We start from the raw sequence: 22,705 nt of genomic DNA, 5'->3' as shown, positions 1-22,705 counted from the left end.
ACCAACCCTGCATTCCCGGGATAAAGCCTACTTGATCATGGTGGATGATCGTTTTGATGTGTTCTTGGATTCGGTTGGCAAGAATTTTGTTGAGTATTTTTGCATCGATGTTCATAAGGGAAATTGGTCTGAAGTTCTCTTTCTTTGTTGGATCTTTGTGTGGCTTTGGTATCAGCGTAATTGTGGCTTCGTAGAAGGAATTGGGTAGTGTTCCTTCTGTTTCTATTTTGTGGAATAGTTTGAAGAGTATTGGTGTTAACTCTTCTTTGAAGGTCTGGTAGAATTCTGCACTGAAACCATCTGGTCCTGTGCTTTTTTTGGTTGGAAGACTTTTATGTTGGAAGACTTTTTTTGGTTGGAAGACTTTAATTATGGTGATAAATAAAAATTGATGGATATATTTAATAATTATAATAAATAAATAAATAAATAAATAAATCATAAATAAATAAATTTCCCTGAGTAAATACTGACTCAGGAAAACCCTTTCATATAAAAGTACTCTGATGGGACAGTGGGGCACAGTGATGGGACAGTGGGGCAGTGTGATGGGACAGTGGGGCATTGTGATGGACAGTGGAGCACTGTGATGGGGCAGTGGGGCATTGTGATAGACAATGGGATATTGTGATGGGACAGTGGGGCATTGTGATGGACAGTGGAGCACTGTGATGGACAGTGGGGCATTGTGATGGACAGTGGGGCACTGTGATGGGGCAGTGGGGCATTGTGATGGACAGTGGAGCACTGTGATGGGGCAGTGGGACATTGTGATAGACAGTGGGATATTGTGATGGGACAGTGGGGTATGGTGATGGGACAGTGTGGCACTGTGATGGGACAGTGTGGCAGTGTGATGGGACAATGGGGCACTGTGATGGGACAGTGTAGCACTGTGATGGGGCAGTGGGGCATTGTGATGGACAGTGGGGTGTTGTGATGGGACATAGGGACACAGAGATGGGACAGTGGGGCACTGTGATGGGAGAGTGGGGCACTGTGATGGGATAGTGGAGCAGTATGATAGGACAGTGAGGCGCTGTGATAGGACAGTGGGGTACTGTGATGGGACAGGGGGGCACTGTGATGGGACAGTGAAGCTGGAGAGCGGAAAGTGATAGCAGTGTTTGTAGGAGAAACGTGTAAGGGGGATAAAACTTGAAAATTAATAAAATAACCAATAAAAAAGAAAGGAAGAAGAAAAAAGAAAGCACACAGCATTTTCTCTGGATCTGGTTGAACCTTTAAAAATCAATCTTTCATCAGGTAAATTAACTGTGGATCTCAGAAGAACTTCATAATTTGGGATAGAGCAGGATTAAATATATTTCACATTTGTTCTGTTTATTGATCCTGAAGAAAATTTAAACACAAACCTTGTTTAGATAATCGATTCATGTCACTGGTGTGATGTAGTCCATACTGTACATTCTCTGTGTATCTCTGACTATAAACATGAGACTGCCTCTCCCTGACTTGGACTTTTTAATACAATGTCCTGTGTGTCTCCAGTAGCTATGGTTGTGCTATTACTGGATGGCTAAAGGTGAATCATCCTTTTGAATCCTTTTGACATAATTTCTCTGTTCACATAAAGACCTTGTTAAAACTTTCAAAGAATCAAATTTGGAAAACAGGCTTCCTTCCTGGCATTGAAAAATGCAATGTCATTGATCCTGAGAATCAATTATCCTATTTTCCTGCTCTTGTTTATTACATGTGCTGCGGATAGCAGGTGCAGAGCCCCAGGCAAGAGAGTGTTTAAGAAGTCTCCACGGCTCAGACACAGTCTGAAAAAAAAAATCACAGATATGCGGCAAACCTCTCCTTTGCCAAGGGAAATAAAAGCAGGCAGAAATTTGATGTGCTGCTAGGCACGGGACTTAACAATCCACCTTGCTTGAGTGTAAGACAGTATAAATATGTTGATCTTGATGGTAGTCCTCTTCCTCCTCAATATTCCACTCCTCGTGGCCATTGATCCCAGGCGCTTTTAGAGAATACATCTCAGTGAACTCATTGAAGAAGATTTTGGTTACACTTGTACTTTCGTTATTGGAGCAGTTCAGACACCCATGGAGAAAGATTATTTCAACCAGACTCTGAATGTCCTGTAAGTGCATTTGGCTTTTCCATGTAAAAGACATCTAGAATATTTCTTCTGTGGTCTCAGCCTGAATATCAGACAAATCCTTGAGTCTTCTGTCCTGTTGCTAATTCTGAATACGAAGAAACAACCTTAATTCTTTAACAGATTCAGTGCTATTTTCCCCAGTGAAGCCTGGACCCTAAAGAATATAGCAATATCTACATTGAATCTTTACACAAAGCCCTCCCAATAACAGTATATATTGCACTCTACACAGTGATGACTTATTGAAATTGATTCTGTAATATTTCATTGTGTTTTACCCCAAGTACATGAAAATAGATGGTCACAAACTTTACTGAAAGTCCTTCCATCAGTGTTTTGCTCCTAAAGTATATGCTGGTTTCAGTTATATTCGTGGCACATAGTCCACAAGAACCATATATATAGATATAGATATACGAACTTTCTCTCTCAAACTTAACGAATGTTGTCACTTCTTGCCTTGAAAAGCTTCATCCAGTTTGGATAGAGATTTCTACACTTACTAATACCTACGCCATATGAATGACTGGATGGATATTTTATTATGTATATAAGCAGGGAATATTTAGATTATTAGAGGGCAAGACATCCAAGTATTCAAATAGATAATCCAAAAGCACTGTATTTTTACCCCATACTGTTCATATAATATCACTGGCTTCTGTGTTTTACAATGTTCAATTTAGCTTTCACTCTTTAGAGTAAAACTGATTTGGAACATATGGGTCCAATGATATGCTTGAGTAGTGAGGCTATTAATAACAGTCATGACTACTTTTGTCCCTTGTCACTAGCATGGATGACCATTGTGTTGTGGGACAGTTGGAATATTTGACAACAGTTATACAGAAGTTGTCTATTAGATTTTTTGTCATTATTTAAGAAACATGTTTTCTCCTTTCGTTTCTAAGTTGGTTAATCTCAGACCTTTTAATTATATTTATATCTTGTGGGGCTTTTTTCAGTAATTTATTAAATAGAGAAGCACATGCTACCAAAGTATTAATGATACCCATTTTGTGGATTTCTGATAGTTGTTTTAAAACACAGTCATCGTCACTAATAGGCTACACAGACAGTGTAAGTAACTGATGCTTCCTAAGGTTTAGCTGTATGACATAGTTTGCACATTTCAAAAGGTCCATTCTGAAATTGCTTTTGTGTATTAGTAAAAATTTAATTGAGATTTTTTGAGTGTAGTGATAAATAATATTCTAAACTGAGCTGGTTTTAGTGCATAGAATGATAGCAACACGACATTACAATTTTTTAAAAAACCTGATTGTATTTATCTCACATTTAGTTATTGAATATATAGGTGTATGTTTAGTGTTTATTGATAAAATTATACAAGCTGGCAAAAATTAGACAGGAGATATAATTCTTTGCATAAACAAACACAATGTGGTCTTATTCCATTCCCACTGACTTTTGGCCCAATTTTATTACAAAAAAATGAATATTTTGTATACAATTTACACCAAAATCACTTCTATTTTATAAACATATAGTACTGGCATTAATAAATATCACTGAAATTTCCTTATTTTCCTACTTCTCAGTAGGATTCGAGTGTTGATTTAGTGGAACTATAAGTATTATCAAAGATGTTTCCTAGATATTAAATTATATGGATGAGAAGTAGCCGGAGTGAATATATCACATTCCTTTGTAAATAGAAAGTAGATGAATGATACTTGGGTGATATGGAAAGAACTTAATCTCTGCACTAATTACCTGTCACAAGTGTACACCTCCATATTTGAAGCAAGTATAGTCTAAAACAAAGTATCTGATAAGACACTTGAATGTTTTTCCCTCTTATGGTCTACATAATACTTGCTCAAGTACATCAAAACATATTCATAGACATCTATCATTTACCAAATGCATGTTAGATATTTGAATTTATTTAAAAATAAATCTTTAGAAAATATTTTCTTTCAGCAAAACATTGAAAGACAAAGTTAACAAGAAGGGGTTAGATATGAGGGGACATGTTAAGAACATTGGCCACTAATTATAACTGATTGTAAGTACAGGAACCAAATTTTGCTGCAGAGAGACTATTATGCACTGATAAATCATGTTTTCACATCCTTAACCAATTAAGTTGGTTATAAGAAAAGATCATGAATTCAATGGCTCTTAGAACACCAGTATTTTTATATTGCTCAATAATTTCTAAATGAAGTCATGATCCGTCTTATTATTTTGTCAATATCTATGGATTTCTCTTTACATTCTGCACAAGAACTCAAAAACGGAGTTGGAAATGTTCTCTGTGGAATAGTTCAATACCATATCTAATTTTTAGGAACCACATTGTCATGAACTTTTAAAGTGTTTTCTATTTTCCTGTTTCTCATTTCCATCCAACTCACAAATAAATCCATTTGTTTCCTTCTTTGGGGGTCAGATGCAGAAACTTCCAATTTTGAATAGTGCTTCTATTGAGTGCAAATGATCTTGTTTAGACATCTTTCTGTAATAAACACTGTACTCTTTTCCAGAAAAACAACTAAAATCCACAAATATGCTTTGGCATTGGCCTTTTTAACGGATGAAATCAACAGGAATGCTGATCTTTTTACCAAACATGTCTTTGATTTTAAAACACAATTTCAGCCACTGTGATGGGAAAACTGTAAACTCTTTATTTCTTGAAAAAAATTACAAGCCCGTGCCTAATTATTTCTGAAACAAAGGGACTATGTGTTCGTTTCTGCTTACAGGACCTCACTGGAAGTTTTCCTTTGAATTGCCGATACTCATGGACATGTTTTTATCTCCACGTGTGAGTTTTCCTAGGCCAGGAATTCTCAACCTCATGTCGCTTTGGGTGATTTTGATATATATTAAGAAAGTTAATGGATGAGGCTGGATTTATTCTTATATAAATCTACGTAATAAGTTCAAGAGGACATACTAATCAGAGACATGATAGGCTTCCTGCTCGGGGCCACCTCCAGATGTTGACAGACTCCAGAAAGGAGAAAGAATAGAGGAGACCATGAAGAATGCAGTCTGGCATGGTGGTAGAGGGAATCTTGCAGACTTGACTAACTGGAAGTAAAAGTGTTTATTTATGCAAATCTCAGTAAGCAGAGATTGATCCATGTTGTTCAAAAACCACAAAAAATATTATTTCCGTCCGCAGATATGTGGTATCTTCATTTGGTCATAAGTTTACAATTTCATTGGTAAAGTGTGAAACAGCAGAGTTACCAATTTCAATCACGGTGGTGTTATAAGTTTAGTCATCAGTTAAACTGTGATAGTACAGAAATATATTTAACAAATTTTTTCTTTATAACCCACCTTTAGGTAGTTGGAATATTTCTTGTAAAGGCACGAGAGGCCATTCTTAGCATGTCCATTCATCACATGTCAGTGGCACTAGACAGGATCAAAACCTCAAATGCAGTCTGTGGAATTTGCCACTTTACTACCAGTGTGTATATGACCAACAATTAAGGGTCACAGTACCAACTGTCATAAGAGTCTCTGTCAAAAATTTTAGCAACAAACTGCTTCAGTTATTATAAGTCATTTTCTTAATATTATTACAATGGTTATGTCACATCAGTGTGAGACTTATTGCTATGTCTTATCTTCTTTTTCTTTTGTTCCTTCTTCATAAGATACAACAGTGGACTTTCACAAGTCAACTTGTCAAAAAAGAAGGGTTACAAAGTTCCAATGCCTCGTTCTTTCATAATATTTTCCCACATGATTATTTTTGCATCATTATAAGACACATAATATAGAGAAGATAACTCCATATAATCTAACTTTGTTTCTGTAGATTTTCCTTAAGACACACAACTTTTGAGTCCTATATATATTTACCACATTATTTCCTCAACATTATGTAGGATCAGTTTTTTTTTAATCTTATATGCTGCTAACAATTTTAGGCTGCCAAATATTGTTTATATTTTTAAATTTACATTGTTCTGATTACCTGTTTCCTGAAAAGCCACAGCAGCAGATAGTCACAGAATATTTTGGAGCCTTATCCAAAAAGGAGACCTCTGGCATCTTTATGTGAATCACAACCTCTAGTGTGCAAGGAATAACATCAAGTAGGGCAAGATAAGAATATTTTCCTAAATGTTCAATATTATGCATTGGATTTGCTTGGTAAACATTAGACGAAGTATTTCTGGATTAAGGCATAAATGCCTTTTAAAAATATTAGAGAAATATCCCCCAAGTAGTAAATATAACACAATCCCTCCAAATCTTGAAAACACTGATATCAAACTAAAACTGAAAGACAGTAAACATTTATTATAACACGTGAATACATTTTATACCTCTTTGTCGAACACTTATGCTTGCTGTTCCCATTACAAGTGGATGTTTCAGGCTTCCACATTGGCCAACTTTAATCAGAGATGAGAGGGAAAACCACATGTAATCAACTATTTGCAGTTAAATATGATTACAAGTTTTTAAAATTGCACTACACCTCATGATGCTATCTGTGTTTTAGCTCCTTCAGTTTTCCTATGGACCTTTCCATTGCATCTTATATGATAAGGAAGAATTGCCCTATCTCTCTATCAGTTGGTCCCAAAGGACACATCTCTCGCATTGGCAATGTTCTCCTTCATACTTTACTTCAACTGGAACTGGGTTGGCCTTGTCATCTCAGATAATGATCAAAGCAAACAATTTCTTTCTGAATTGAAAAAAGAGAATGAAAACAAGGAAATCTGCTTTGCTTTTGTAAACATGATGTCAGTCAATGAGATTTCATTGCATCAAAAAACTGAAATGTGCTACAGACAAATTGTGATGTCATCCCCAAATGTTATGATCATTTATGGGGAAACATACAGTATTATTGAATTGAGCTTCAGAATGTGGGAATCTCCAGTTATACAGAGAATATGGATTACAACAAAACAATGGGATTTCCCTACCTGTAAGAGAGACTTACTCCATGGCACATTCTATGGCACTCTTACTTTTGTATACCACCATGGTGAGATTTCAGGCTTTAAAAATTTTGTACAGACATGGTACCATGTCAAAAGTACAGATTTATATCTATTAATGCCAAAGTGGAAGTACTTTAACTATGATGCCTCAGCATCTAACTGTGAAATACTGAAGAATTATTCATCCAATGACTCATCGGAATGGCTAATGGAACAGACATTGGACATGGCCTTTAGTGAAAGTAGTCAAAACATATACAATTCTGTGTATGTTGTGGCCCATGCCCTCCATCAGGTGAATCTGCAACAGGTTGATAATCAGGCGACAGCCGATGAGAAAGGAGCCAGTTCTCACTGCTTGAAGGTAGAGTATCTTCTCTTAGATGATGTTTATTGTCTTAAAGTGCATAGCTGTTAAGGATCTCTAGAATGCCCACACTTAATGAAAGAGGAAATATTTTGCAAAATATGTAAGTTTCTGAACATTTTTCCTAAGAAAAAGAACTCTAGTAATTATTATAAATATGAATGGAAAAAATATAAGGTGCAGTTTATCAATTAAAATTTGGAGTTACATACAGAACACGTGACTATCCATCTGCACACCCCTTCCAATATTGTATATAGAGTCCTATCTCATGAATTTTCTCCATGACAAGAAGATGAATGTTCATAATTCATAATTGCCAATTATAAAGAAATCATTTTAAGGAACAGTTTTCCTTAGAATTGTACAGTGATTCTGTCTCCAGTATAGGCTCTGTGTAAATTTTTTGATTTTCTGAGAGTAATTAAACAAAAAATGCTGTTGGTATTGAGTTCCTTCTGTAGAAATGTGTTTATTTGTGTGAATGTATCTTTTTCACTGATTATTTGTATGTGTTACTCTTTGTTTATCTGTGTTTATATTTGTGTTGCTATGTACATACATTGTTATATTTCTATATGAATATGGAATTGACCAGCACATTTTCTATGTATAAATTTCTTTCTAAAAGTATGTTTGTATATGTATTTATGTTTCTTTGTGTATTTGTCAGAGCATATAACTTTGTGTACTAGTATATGTATTTTGTTAGTGTTTGTATGTGCATATATGGATTTGTATCTGATTTACTGTGTATGTTTCTGCCTTTTTTGTGCTTGGCTTGGCCTCTGCCCACCTTTTGTCATTATATGTGAGTATAAATTTATCTGTGTGTCAACATAATTCTGGGCTGACTGCATGTCAGTATTTTGCATGATTTCAAATCTGTGCTTTTAGTTAGTTGAGTACATATGTATGTCTGCTTTGTGCCTTAATGTTTGCATGTGAGTGTCAACATGTATATATATATTTCTGTGTAAATAAGTGTAGAGCTGTATTAAATGTGTGACTCAGAAAAGATGTGAGCCTTTCTCTGTGGCAATGTGTGTTTGTATGTTTGTTTTTGTGTGTGTTTGTGTGTTTGTGTGTGTATGTATGTATATATATATATATATATATATATATATGTGTGTGTGTGTGTGTGTGTGTGTGTGTGTGTGTGTTGGGTATCTGCTTTTGCTTCTGCAGCTTTGTCTGTGTTTGGTAGTCTTCACTGAGAGAACTGAAATTCTTGGAATATTATGATGATTTCATTTATCCAATTGCTTGTGTTGTGATTTCTCTTTCATTCTTTAAATGAAGTTGCCTTTACTATGAAATCAGAACACAATTATGACTTGAAGTAATGGTGTATACATTACAGTTCAATGCTCGTCTTTTAGATAAACTACTTCCTGAGAAAGACCTACTTCATTAATCCTCATGGGGACAAAGTGATTATGGAGGAGAGAGTAGTACTGAAGGAAGACTATGACATTTTTCACTTTTGGAATCTCTCTCAACGCCTTGGGGTTAAGGTGAAGATATGAAAGTTCAGCCCATATTTTCCACATCGTCGACACTTTTATTTATATGGAGTCATGATTGAATTGGCCACAGGAAGGAGAAAGGTGGGTGTGTATGAATATACTGATTTAAAATACACAGTAGTAAACACTGGCAAGTAAATAAACTGCATCATTTTGAAATGAAATATTTCATCACATCAGGAACTGATTTCTAGGCTCCTGAATTATGATTCTTTTTTACATTTTGTTATATTTTTGTTAATTTTTTGATGATGTCATACATGCATAAAATATACCTTTTTAATATTAGAATTATTTTCTGAAATTTAATGACTGTAAATCTATTTTCACCACTGATTGATATTCTTTCCTTTAAATTAAACAAAATTCTCATCATTGTTGTTACTACACAGTAATCTATTTCCTTACTTTAAACCTCTGGAACAGATGGTTGATAAGAGTGAGACTAATGTTAGTTATGAAACACTAAGTTTCATAGTTGGTAACCTATGTTGTTATAGTCAAAAATGTTTTCACATTTAATAAAAGGACAGTTTCAAAGTTCACCTATGAACAAAATTACTGAAGTTCATATTCACTGAATCATCACTTTTTAATAAATTTGAAGAAACTCTTCACTCTTTTTAGTGATGAACAAAAGGTCAAAAGAACATAGACTGTACTAGTAAAACCGACAAAGAAATATCTATTAAAACAAATCAAATGCAACAAGACTGAAACCAGATAAAAGTAACAAATACTTTTGTATTATTAATGAAAATTTTTGTTACCATTCTCTAAATTAATCAAAGACATTTAGGCTGGTTTATTTTTTATGGAATTCAATGGTTGCCTGGACAGGGTAAGAAGACTCATGCACAGACAAGAGGAGAACTGTTCTTTATTAAAAAATTGAGGAAAACATATTAATGCGTAATATGAGGGAGAAGGTAATTAAAGAACAACAAATTTGATGGATTTGTATGAAATATCTGTTTTACAAAAACAGCTAACAAAAGAACACAGCACACAACAGAAAGACCATTCTCTGAGAACAGGGAAAATTTTTTTTATTCGATATAATTTATTTACATTTCAAATGATTTCCCCTTTTCTAGCCCCCCCCCCACTCCCCGAAAGTCCCGTAAGCCCCCTTCTCTTCCCCTGTCCTCCCTCCCACCCCTTCCCAGTTCCCCGTTCTGGTTTTGCCAAATACTGTTTCACTGAGTCTTTCCAGAACCAGGGACCACTCCTGCTTTCTTCTTGTATCTCATTTGATGTGTGGATTATGTTTTGGGTATTCCAGTTTTCTAGGTTAATAACCACTTATTAGTGAGTGCATACCATGATTCACCTTTTGAGTCTGGATTACCTCACTTAGTATGATGTTCTCTAGCTCCATCCATTTGCCTAAGAATTTCATGAATTCATTGTTTCTAATGGCTGAATAGTACTCCATTGTGTAGATATACCACATTTTTTGTATCCACTCTTCTGTTGAGGGATACCTGGGTTCTTTCCAGCATCTGGCAATTATAAATAGGGCTGCTATGAACATAGTAGAGCATGTATCCTTATTACATGGTGGGGAATCCTCTGGGTATATGCCCAGGAGTGGTATAGCAGGATCTTCTGGAAGTGAGGTGCCCAGTTTTCGGAGGAACCGCCAGACTGCTTTCCAGAGTGGTTGTACCAATTTGCAACCCCACCAGCAGTGGAGGAGTGTTCCTCTTTCTCCGCACCCTCTCCAACACCTGCTGTCTCCTGAATTTTTAATCTTAGCCATTCTGACTGGTGTAAGATGAAATCTTAGGGTTGTTTTGATTTGCATTTCCCTAATGACTAATGAAGTTGAGCATTTTTTAAGATGCTTCTCCGCCATCCGAAGTTCTTCAGGTGAGAATTCTTTGTTTAACTCTGTACCCCATTTTTTAATAGGGTTGTTCGGTTTTCTGGAGTCTAACTTCTTGAGTTCTTTATATATATTGGATATTAGCCCTCTATCTGATGTAGGATTGGTGAAGATCTTTTCCCAATTTGTTGGTTGCCGATCTGTCCTCTTGATGGTGTCCTTTGCCTTACAGAAACTCTGTAACCTTATGAGGTCCCATTTGTCAATTCTTGCTCTTAGAGCATACGCTATTGGTGTTCTGTTCAGAAACTTTCTCCCTGTACCGATGTCCTCAAGGGTCTTCCCCAGTTTCTTTTCTATTAGCTTCAGAGTGTCTGGCTTTATGTGGAGGTCCTTGATCCATTTGGATTTGAGCTTAGTACAAGGAGACAAGGATGGATCAATTCGCATTCTTCTGCATGCTGACCTCCAGTTGAACCAGCACCATTTGTTGAAAAGGCTATCTTTTTTCCATTGGATGTTTTCAGCCTCTTTGTCGAGGATCAAGTGGCCATAGGTGTGTGGGTTCATTTCTGGATCTTCAATCCTGTTCCATTGATCCTCCTGCCTGTCACTGTACCAATACCATGCAGTTTTTAAAGCATTTGACAAAATTCAGCATCCTTTCATGCTTAAAGTCTTGGAGAGAACAGGAATTCAAGGCCCATACCTAAACATAGTAAAAGCAATATACAGCAAACCGGTAGCCAGCATCAAACTAAACGGAGAGAAACTTGAAGCAATCCCACTGAAATCAGGGACCAGAAAAGGCTGCCCCCTTTCTCCTTATCTTTTCAATATTGTACTTGAGGTACTAGCTCGGGCAATTCGACAACATAAGGAGGTCAAAGGGATACAAATTGGAAAGGAGGAAGTCAAACTATCATTATTTGCAGACGACATGATCGTCTACCTAAGTGACCCAAAGAACTCCACTAGAGAGCTCCTACAGCTGATAAACAACTTCAGCAAAGTGGCAGGTTACAAAATCAACTCAAGCAAATCAGTGGCCTTCCTATACTCAAAGGATAAGCAGGCTGAGAAAGAAATTAGGGAAATGACCCCCTTCACAATAGCCACAAACAGTATAAAGTATCTTGGGGTGACTCTTACCAAACATGCGAAAGATCTGTATGACAAGAACTTCAAGACTCTGAAGAAGGAAATGGAAGAAGACCTCAAAAAATGGGAAAACCTCCCATGCTCATGTATCGGTAGAATCAATATAGTTAAAATGGCCATTTTGCCTAAAGCACTATACAGATTCAATGCAATACCCATCAAAATCCCAACTCAATTCTTCACAGAGTTAGAAAGAGCATTTATCAAATTCATCTGGAACAACAAAAAACCCAGGATAGCTAAAACTATTCTCATCAACAAAAGAAAATCTGGGGGAATCAGTATCCCTGACCTCAAGCAATACTACAGAGCAATAGTGTTAAAAACTGCATGGTATTGGAAATTTTTTTGAAATTGCGATGTTTTAATTTATTGAGAATAGCTTGTTATTCTCAGATAATATATGCTAAGTACAGTTTTCCTTCCTTCTATTTGGATGTGATGAATCCTCAGGTTTTCTTGCAAATATGTCAGAATTAAAACTCCTATTTCATTCCCAGTTTCCTCTCCCATCACATCCACTCTCTGTCCCTCATTGGAAAATAGCAGCATTCTACCGGAGAGTAATAACATAAATCAAGATTAAACAAAATATAAGACATTATAATAGGATAAAATTTTAATAACCCATTACGGTAACTAGACATATGAAATGGAACTAGATGAAATAACCAAAAAATCCTACCTCATATATTATATGAATAGTAGTGATTGAAGCATGGGATGGTGATGGACAATTGAGTGATAGTTATTACCATTTTAGTACTAAGAACAGTTTATTTTTGAAAGTATAATTCAATCTGTAAATTCTATAATCAGAATATCTGGAAATATTAATGCCAATTATTTATTCTACATGAGAATACGTATATGAAGCTCCTAGAAATTATTAATGTTGAATTGAATTGCAGACGGAAATCTTTTAACAAAATGATGTTATATGTCCATGGGAATTCTACATAAAAATCCTGAAATAGACAGCCTTTGTTAACGCCATCCTAAACAAAAAAATTTAGTAGACACACTCTGTTAATATCTTTTTTTAATCACTGATTAATCATAATGCAATTTCCAAATGCAAAGGACAGTGGGATATTTTTTATAACCCACACATACACTGATGCCATAGCTTGAAATTAATCGTATGTAAACTGAATGTCCTTAGATCTTTGGAGCATAAGTGTGAAAATGAAATCACACTGACATTTGTGCCCAAACTAGACGAAATCATTGTTCGCACTTGACTATTCCATCTATTATAGATAGGATTTCTTGAGGTGTCTGGAATGGGGCCAATTACTAGTTTTGCCTGCAAAAAATATCACAGTTAGTGCTCCTCCACAACTACTGATACTCCTGGATTGCTCATTCTTTTTCCTACTTTGGATTTTTGTGAACACTCTAATCATTCAGTCAGAAAATTATTATTTTTTGGAATTCCACTTCTTATAATATATTTAAGGAAGCACCACTTGACTATAAATGTGAGCTAAATACCCCTCATATGCATCCATATGACACACTGTGTTAACATATAAAGCATCATTTATCACAGTATGGTTTAATATTTTATATATAGAAACAGTAAGTATATAGCAAGAATATTTATACATAAATTTATTATTTTTACCTTTGTGCCATGAATAGGGCCTGATATGTGGCAGGGCTTTTATCTAAAAAAATTGTAATCAAACTCCTAACTTTCAGTTGGTATACTTCTTGAAGTAGGATGGAGACAAAAAACCTAGTATTTATTATCTGTTCAATTGCAAGGTGTATATCCTACCTCATTCCCTCTTTATCCCATTTAAAACATCAGTGCATAACCTACTCCAGGTAATGTAGAAATGGAGAATTATCAGTTGACATACATTCTTTCTCCAGGCATTCAGAGCGCTTATTCTGAGATTCACTTCCAGAAGAATCACAGTTTTTATCAGGCCATCTTAAGTAATGCTTTATGCTTGGATTCTCCTTCCATATCAACCTTTTCCACTTCCATGTCCTATTTTTTTAGAGTTGTTCTCTAAGAAAAGGTGATATTAAGTTTCATTATATGCCTCTCTCTTAATTTTAAGCAATTGAACTCCTGAAGATTTATGTTTAAATAAGAAACTTGAAACAAGTAATTATTTTAAAGTTGTATTCATCATGTAAAATTATGGTAACAATTTTTAATAAGCATGACAGTGGTCTGAATATTACCTATAAGGTAACAAGTGTATAAGAAGTATAGACTGACTATCGTTTCACTCTTAGAAAGAACATTAATGCGTTTAGTTTAATACAAGTTTAATACAAGTGAGACACATACAACTTTACTCCTGAACCTGCCCTTATATTATTGTTGTTTATTACTTTTGTAGTGTTGAAGAATGAACCTACTATGTACTAGGCTAGCAGCTTTGCATGAAGTATACTACCATTTTATTGTGATTTTTATATGTGTGGCTTATTTCCATTTTTCATTTGGATATTTTTTTATTTACATTTCAAATGTTATTCCCATTCCCAGTTTCCCATCTACAAACTTCTTATCCTATACCCTCTTACCCTAGTTTTATTAGGGTGCTCCCCTACTCACATATCCACTCCTGCCTCACTGCCCTAGCATTCCTCTACACTGGGGCATAAAGCCTTCAAAGGACCAAGTGCTTACCCTCCCATTTGTGTCATATAAGGCCACTTCACCTCGTTCAGTCCTTCCCCCAGCTCCTCCATTGGGGACCCTGGGCTCAGTATGATGGTTGGCTGTGAGCATCTGTTCCTGTATTGATCAGAATCTGGTAGAGCCTCTCAGGATACATATATATCAGGCTCTTGTAAGAAGGACATCTTGGCATCCACAATAGTGTCTTGGATGGTTTCTGCATGTGAGATGGATCCACAGATGGCCAGTCTCTAGATGGCCGTTCCTTCAATCTCTGCTCCATTCTTTGTCCCTGTATTTCCTTTAGACAGGAGCTACACTGGGTTAAATTTTGGAGGAGTTTGGGTGGTCCAGTACCTCAACCAGGGGGTGGAGGGCATGCATAAACTCTGGATATACTCTGGACAGGTTTACCCTCCCATTTTGGGGGAATTTCAGCTAAAGTCATCCCTGTGGAGTCTTGGGAGGCTCTTGCTTTCTTTGCATCTGGGATTTCATGCTGTTACCCTCATTTCCCTTCTACACATTTGATACACATTTCTGATCAATTTCCTGACCTTCTGTACATATCCTCCTCCATCTGCTCCTATACCTGATTCTTCCCTTCTTTTTCTGCTTCCCTTCTACTCTTCCTCCTAGGGAGAATTTATGCGAGGGATGCAGTCATGGTTCAACATATGCAGATCCATTAAATATAATACACCACAAAATATGCAATTACATTATTTTCCAAAAAGTTCAGAAATGGCTCTTAGTCAAGTCCAATCAGAGAAAAAGAAACAAAAAAAGTGAAAGAAAACAAGGAACACAAAATGATATTAGAACATTTGCCTTTTTAGAGGCAGAGGTCTGAAAATCTCTAACTGTTTGTGGCCTGTATACCCTATATTGTGAGTCTAAACCAGCCATGTGTGATATGGAGACATTACCTTAAAATAAATTAACATAAATTACAAAAGCATGCCCATTTTCTTTAACTCAAAATAGACTACAATATTACAAACTGTTAACATAAATTTAACGAAAGTGATCGGTAAAAAGGGATAATGTACTCTGAACATCATTGGAATATTAATATACCAATACTTCATGGCAAGACCCATTTCAACAATATCAAATTGTAGGAAGAATTCTTCAAGTCTTCAATTAACTTTAAGCATTTGAATTTTTATCCAGTATTTTCCAGTATTTGCAGCCACTTTAGAGCATTTTTACCTCATGAAAAATTTCATATTTAAGGTCACTACACATGAATTTATCATTTACAAACATATTAAACCACTGTCAGCACATTCCACTGTTGTTTTTATACAGTTTCTCATGTTTTGCACTGGTAATATATTTAAGGTTATATTTTCTTTTCGGTGATTTATAGACATAATTTTCCCGTTTCAAATTTCTTCAAATACTAACTTGCTTCTCTGTTGCTTTAATTATGCTTTGGTCACAAAGTGAGGATGAAGTTGTGATTTGACATAAGGCATGAATTTCAAAAAGAAAAAAGCAAAACAAATAAACAAACAAACACACACACACACACAACTTACTGGCTCAACTGTCCACAATGAGATGAGCAATCCTATAACAATTAGAAATTAAAATGTGTCAAAGATATGAGGAGAGGTTAGTGCTGGCTCAGAAAATATTTCAACTAAAGTTCCCTCTTTCTCTTCACAGCATTTACTGCCAAATTGAAAATAATTAACTAAAAAACCACCAGGTTGCACTACTGACTGGCTCAATACCAGGTTGCATTCTCTGTAGTTTTTGCACATGGCTCACTATCAGCTCTTTTTCACGACTTACTAGACACTCAGGAACTATCCAACATATCTTCAACGTATCTCGTGTATTCATAGCTGATCATTAAATAATGGATGGAGTGAAATGTCAGGCAGTTGGTGCACATAAGGTAAGCTTATTCGAGACTTAAAACTTAACCCATTAATATAAAACATAAACCTTAAACTTTTTATTGGTATGCATCTAACTTTTTCTCAGATGCCATCCTTTGTGTGCAGTGAAGACTGTGGTCCTGGCTTTAGAAGATTTTGGAAGGAGGGAATGGCAGCCTGCTGTTTTGTGTATAGCCCCTGCCCTGAAAATGAAATTTCTAATGAAACAAGTGAGTGTTCACTATATCACATGTGGATGATGAAGTCAAGCAAAAGGCAACTGCAAATATAAAATATATTACATATCCAATTTACTAGTTTTAGATATTAAAACCATTAACAAAATTCTGCCAAAAACAAATAAGCACTTTAGCCACATGGGCCCTGGACTTTGGGTAAACACCCTGTATTTCCCAAGAAAGCCAAGCTAGCCTTTTACAGATGTATATGATGCTTAATTTGAGATGTTAACTTGACTGGACTTTGGGAGATAACTGAAAATACCAAACCACCTCTGTAGTCATGTCAGTTTGTAACTCCTGTGGGACCTGTGTCTTCCTCGACCAAAAAATCCTGGTTATCCCACAGCAGACCCACAGTCTGTAACATCCCAGGGACTGAATCACCAGTCAAAGGGTACACATGGAGGGACCCATGGCTCCAGCTACCTATGTAGCAGAAGATGACCATTTTACACATTAGTGAGAGGAGAGGCCTGTGGTCCTGCGAAAACTCAATTCCCCAGAATAGGGGAATGCAAGTCAGGTAATTGAGAGAGGGGCTTCATCAGGGGGAGGAGGGTGTAATAGGGGGATTTTCAGAGAGATAACTTATTCAGAAAGTAAAACCGAGGGTGCCCCAGCACCCCACACCCCGGAAGGCGACACCCAAATCACTCGTGAGAAACGGTCTCGATGCAATAGCATGAGGATTTCTTTATTTCCAGAATTCTGGGTTCCATAGCCGCCGTGCACCATGCAGGGTCAGATGACTATGGACCCCAAGTGCTGAATTGAGACAGCTTTTATAAGTTTACGACAAAGCCCACGAATCACAAACCAATCATTTCTTAGCATGGAGAGCCTGCGAAATGGGAGACAATCAGTTTAAATTATTGGAGCCCACGCTCAGTGGACCAATTAGTTTCCTATAATGTCTACAGCTGCATGAACTCCTGCTTAGGGGTAATGGTGTAAGTTTACAGAAGATAAGCTTAGCCCATTTCCAGTTACCCTATGGGGCCAGGATCACCTATTCAAGGCCTTTCTGCTAGGTCTAAACAAAGGGCGGGCTCTGGAATGTGACCTTTTACCTAGTTTCTAACAAAGCGAGATAGCATTTTAAACTACTGATTTCCTGGGGTCATTAGAATTAGGCTGTATTATTTTCTATCCTTTCAAAAGCAAATATTAAAAAAAAAGAAAAAAAAAGGAAAAAAAAGAAAGAAAAAAGTGAGGGCAAGTCCCATGTTGTTTACCCAGAAGCCTTTTTTTAGCTTAGCACTGGCTTGAGCTAGAAGCTCAGCAGACATTGTTTGAAAAGATGAAATTTCACCAAGGCGCTATTGAACTCAGAATCCCTTCACTCAGCTGCTCTCGGTCTGCAAGGTGACGTTAATGTCATCGCAACAGTGCAATTCTTCTCAAGTAGCCACTTATGCTGGGTCAATTTAATTGCTGTTAAGGTGAGACTTGTTTAAAACTTGTGTCTGCTCTGACAATGCAATCATACTGCCTCATTCCAATCTTAGTTTATGTTTTCATCAGCTCTATTGTTCTGCAGACTGCTCAGAGTTTGCATTCTGTCTTACACATAGATGACTCTAAGTTTTTGTTTGGTTTTGTCCTAACATTTCAGTGAAATAGAAAGACCCAGAATTTAAAAATATGTCACGAATTAATCATTAGGAACTGCCTTTTATACAGAGAAGCTGGATGACTTCTAATAACTCTGACTGATTTTAGCATTGACAACACCAACAAGAGCCCTGCACTCCCTATTTGTTGTGCAACAGGGATGTGGTTTGCTGAGCAGGCCTGTGCGAAAAGGTCAAAGCCACATTTTTCCTTTTATGAGTGAGTCACATCCCTTGCTCAAGAACAATTGGATCTTAAATGATGGAAGGCATTGCTGGGAGCTTTGAGAGGAATAGGATTAAGTTCCAGCTGCCATGTGACTGCATCTGCAGGAGAGGCTTGAGAGGAAGGAAGGTTAAAATAAAGAAAAAGGGAAATAAAGGCATGCAGAGTAACAACACGGTCTATAGACCAATCAATGCACACCACTGAATAACATAAACAACACAGAAGTTGCCAAAAGGATGCAGTGTCTATTTTGGTTCATTATCTGTAATAATTGATTGGCTCTATTAGAGAAATGCCTGAATCCTTGTGGTATCTTTTTTTTTTATATTTTATTTATTTACATTTCAAATGCAATCCCTTTTCCTAATCCCCCCCAGAAACTCTGTATCACACCCCTCTGTCTGCTTCTATGAGGGTCTCTCTCTCTCTCTCTCTCTCTCTCTCTCTCTCTCACACACACACACACACACACACACACACACACACTCCTGCCTCCTTGCCCTGAATTTCTCCTACACTGGAACTCTGAGCTTTAATGGGACGAAGGGCCTCTTCTCCCATTGATGCCTAAGGCTATCCTCTGCTACATATAATGTGGAAGCCATGGGTCCCTCCATGTGTACTCCTTGGTTGGTGATTTAGACCATGGGAGCTCTGGTTTGTTGATATTATTGATCTTCCTATGGGGTTACAAACCCCTTCAGCTCCTTCAGTCCTTTCTCTATTTCATCCATTATGGATGCAGTGATCAATTCAATGATTGGCTGCCAGCATCCGCCTCTGCATATATCAGGCTCTGGAAGAGACTCTCAGGAGACAGCTATACCAGACTCCTGTCAGCAAGCACTTCTTGGCATCCACAATAGGGTCTGAGTTTGTTTACTGCTTATGAGATGGATCCCCAGGTGGGGCAGTCTCTGGATGGCCTTTGCTTCAGTCTGCTCCACCCTTTGTCTCTGTATTTTGTTACCCCTTCTAAAACGGACCAATACACCCACACTTTGGTCTTCCTTCTTCTTCAGCTTCATGTTGTTTGTGAATTGTATCCTGGATATTCAGAGATTTTAGGCTAAAATCCCCTTATCAGTGAGTGAATCTGAGTGGATACCCTGAGCAGACTTGTGAGCTAGTTCTTTTTTTATTGTTGTTTTGTTTTGTTTTGTTTTTGTAGTTCATAAACACATATTTACAATCACAAAGAGATTCTTGTGAACCATACCTGAAAGCAAGTCTGTTTAATCATTGATAATTTAGCCACGACCTTTAATGTCTCATGTGTTTTTCATTCCTCTGGTGGCCATTATGTTTCTAGGAAATGATTTCTACATATAGGACGCCATCCTGGAGAACTTAATGAAGGGACTGATGCCAGGGTGTGCTGTCATCCTTAATGTCACATAGCATTTTGCTTAATTCATCACAGGGTTGGAGTGGGAAAATGTTCATTGATGGTCTTCTCTTTTATCTCTCATTTTTCCATTATTGAACATAGATAATTTTCATACAGTATATTCTGATTACCTTTTTCCTTACCTAACTCTTTCCAGATTTTCTTGTCCCATGCAACTTTTTTAAATCCATAACCTCTCTTTCTTTTTCATGTTATACAGCAAACATCTAATTATTATTATTATTGTTAAAAACAAAATTTGTAATAGGACAAAATGACAAATAAACAGATAAAAAGACAAAGGAAAACTCTAAGAAACCTAAAAATACACCAACTCAAATTGACAAAAAAATTTACACAAAGCCACAATAGTATAAGCCACAGTATACTTAAAAAGAAACTTTGAGGTAAAAACAAAAAATAATACACAGCAAAACAAATGAACACAAAAACCAAACAAATTTAAAAGTCTCAGAAAATCATTGTGAGACAAATGACTGCCAACAATGTCTTTGAGATTGTTTGGTATTTCCCATCTGATGCTGGACTAAAGGTTTGCCCTTAAAATAGTTTGAATACCCCATGAAAGTCATATCATTGAGTACATCCCCTGAAAAAAAGATTCTTGTAAATCATACCTAAAAGCAAGTATGTTATAACAATTTTAATTTAGACAAAAACATTAATGTTTCCTTTTTGATTTGTCTGCCATTATATTTTCAGAAAATGATTTCTACATCTAGGATGGCATCCTCAACTTCATGGGATAGATACCAAAGTATGGTGTTATCCTTCAGTTCATAATTAATATATATATTTTTTGTAAATGGATATCAACTGAATTGGAATGGGGACGTAACTCTTTTCACTTCTCAATATTGACATCTCAGTATGAACAGAACCATGCAGGCCCTGAGCATGCTGCCGCAGTCTCTGTAATTTCATATGTGCATCTATCTTTCTTGTTTTAGAAGTCCTGTTTCCCATGCTGGGTGTTCTCAATCCCCTCTGGCACGGATAATACTTCTACCTACACTTCCACAGTGTTTCCTGAGTACTGAGGCAAGGGGTTTTATGGAAACATCCCAGTTATGAATGTGTGTTCCAAATTCTTTCACATTCTGAACATTGTCTGCCTAATGGTGTTTGTGTTTGTTCCTATCTATTACAGGAGGAAAGCTGTCTGATGATGGCTGATCAAGACCCTGATTTTTAAGTATAGCAGAATGTCATTAAGAGTGAATTTACTGCTATGTGACCTTATGAGAACATAAATATATGCAATTTCACACAGTCTCCATAATACATATATTTACAAATATATACACATTCAGTCAGAATCTGTGAGATAAGAAGCCATGTGCATTTTAGGAGTGAAGGGAGTGGTACAAGAGTGTTTTGGAGACAGGAAATATAAACAAAAAGCAATTAAATGACAATGTCAAATATAAACAACCAATCGTATTTTAAAAATGAAGCAGTAAACAGTACTTTGAGAGAAAAATGATACTGACCTTCATCACCTAATGTAAAGAAATAGTAATGTGTCTGTGTTTATACATACATGTTTGTTGTGTAATATTAAAGTGAAAATATCCTTAGTACTCAAATATTGACTTGGTACTGTGGTGGAGTTAGCTCTGTCAAATTTTCATGTTTTGGGCCCTCAAACATAAAAGTTATTGTACCATACACTGACCTTCTTTCACAATATTTTTTAAGTGTGTGTGTGTGTGTGTGTGTGTGTGTGTGTAAATGTTTCCATCATATTGTTCCAAGGAATGAAACTCAGGTTATGTGGACTGGTGGAGCCTTCACTCACTAAGTTGTCTTGCAAATGTCCTCTTGTGTTCTCCTCTAGGGATTAATTTGTCCCTGTGACCACCCCTGACTACCCTCAATTCTGGGGTCCACTGAAATTAGTCAGAACTAGAGTGTGTTCCCTTCTCCAGGGAATCAGTGTAGTAGGCGTGGCCGACCCCTCCCTATGGAGATGCTACATATCCTATGAATGCTAATCACAGCCACAGCCAGGGTGAACATGGACGGCAAGGGAGAGGGGTGTGGTGAACGTGCTTTGTGAACAAACCCTGTGCGTGAGCAGTGAGGGCGGCTGAGAGACAGGTTCAAACCTGCCGAGCTCCATGTAGGAGGCTCCGCCCACCTGGGCTGACAGAGGCCCTCTCCAGCCTCCCAAGGGGCCTGGCTCTGCAGGCTGTGCAGACGGCGCCATGTTTCCAGCTGTGGTCAGTCATCACCCATGCTGTGGTGGGCTTGGGTCATTTGTGTGTCTGTAAGTCAGTCGTCTCCCTCATACTGCTGTTAGCAACCTCTGCTCACTGACATTCCCGTAACTTCCGTAAAGCAAGTTGGACTTGGATGTTATCCTTACTTTAACCTATTGTTGGTTCCCCGTCTGGGGTGAGTAGATGTTTTTCCACAAGAAACGGTGCCGCACAACAGCAGGATAGAAGAGAAGGAGTGCGGGTCACTGAGGGGATCCCAAGATGGATCTCCAGTCTTCATGGCCAGATATTGGCTGCACTACCCAGGTACAGCATTGATATCATAGAGCATTAAAAATCCATACAGACAAAAGCCAACACAGAGCTTTGTGAATGACACAGTTGAAAAGTTCTAGTTCACATTCACACTGACAACGTGTTGTGAAATCTCTAAGTGAATGAAAGGCTTTTCAGAGGGAAAGGTAAA

The 22,705-nt window shown here is 37.0% G+C and overlaps 1 protein-coding gene and 1 pseudogene across 13 annotated transcripts in view; one reads left to right on the top strand and one right to left on the bottom strand.

Moving 5' to 3' along the window:
- The window catches only part of LOC127690897 (uncharacterized), a 627,431-nt gene that overhangs the window by 308,698 nt on the left and 296,028 nt on the right, over positions 1 to 22,705 (bottom strand). The gene's annotated exons all lie outside the window — the stretch shown is intronic.
- LOC127691121 (vomeronasal type-2 receptor 116-like) lies at positions 1,923 to 21,190 on the top strand (annotated as a pseudogene).

This window comes from Apodemus sylvaticus, chromosome 8 (genome assembly GCF_947179515.1).
Source record: "Apodemus sylvaticus chromosome 8, mApoSyl1.1, whole genome shotgun sequence".
In the NCBI taxonomy this organism is placed as follows: Eukaryota; Metazoa; Chordata; class Mammalia; order Rodentia; family Muridae; genus Apodemus; species Apodemus sylvaticus.
This window is presented reverse-complemented; position numbering and strand designations above follow the sequence as displayed.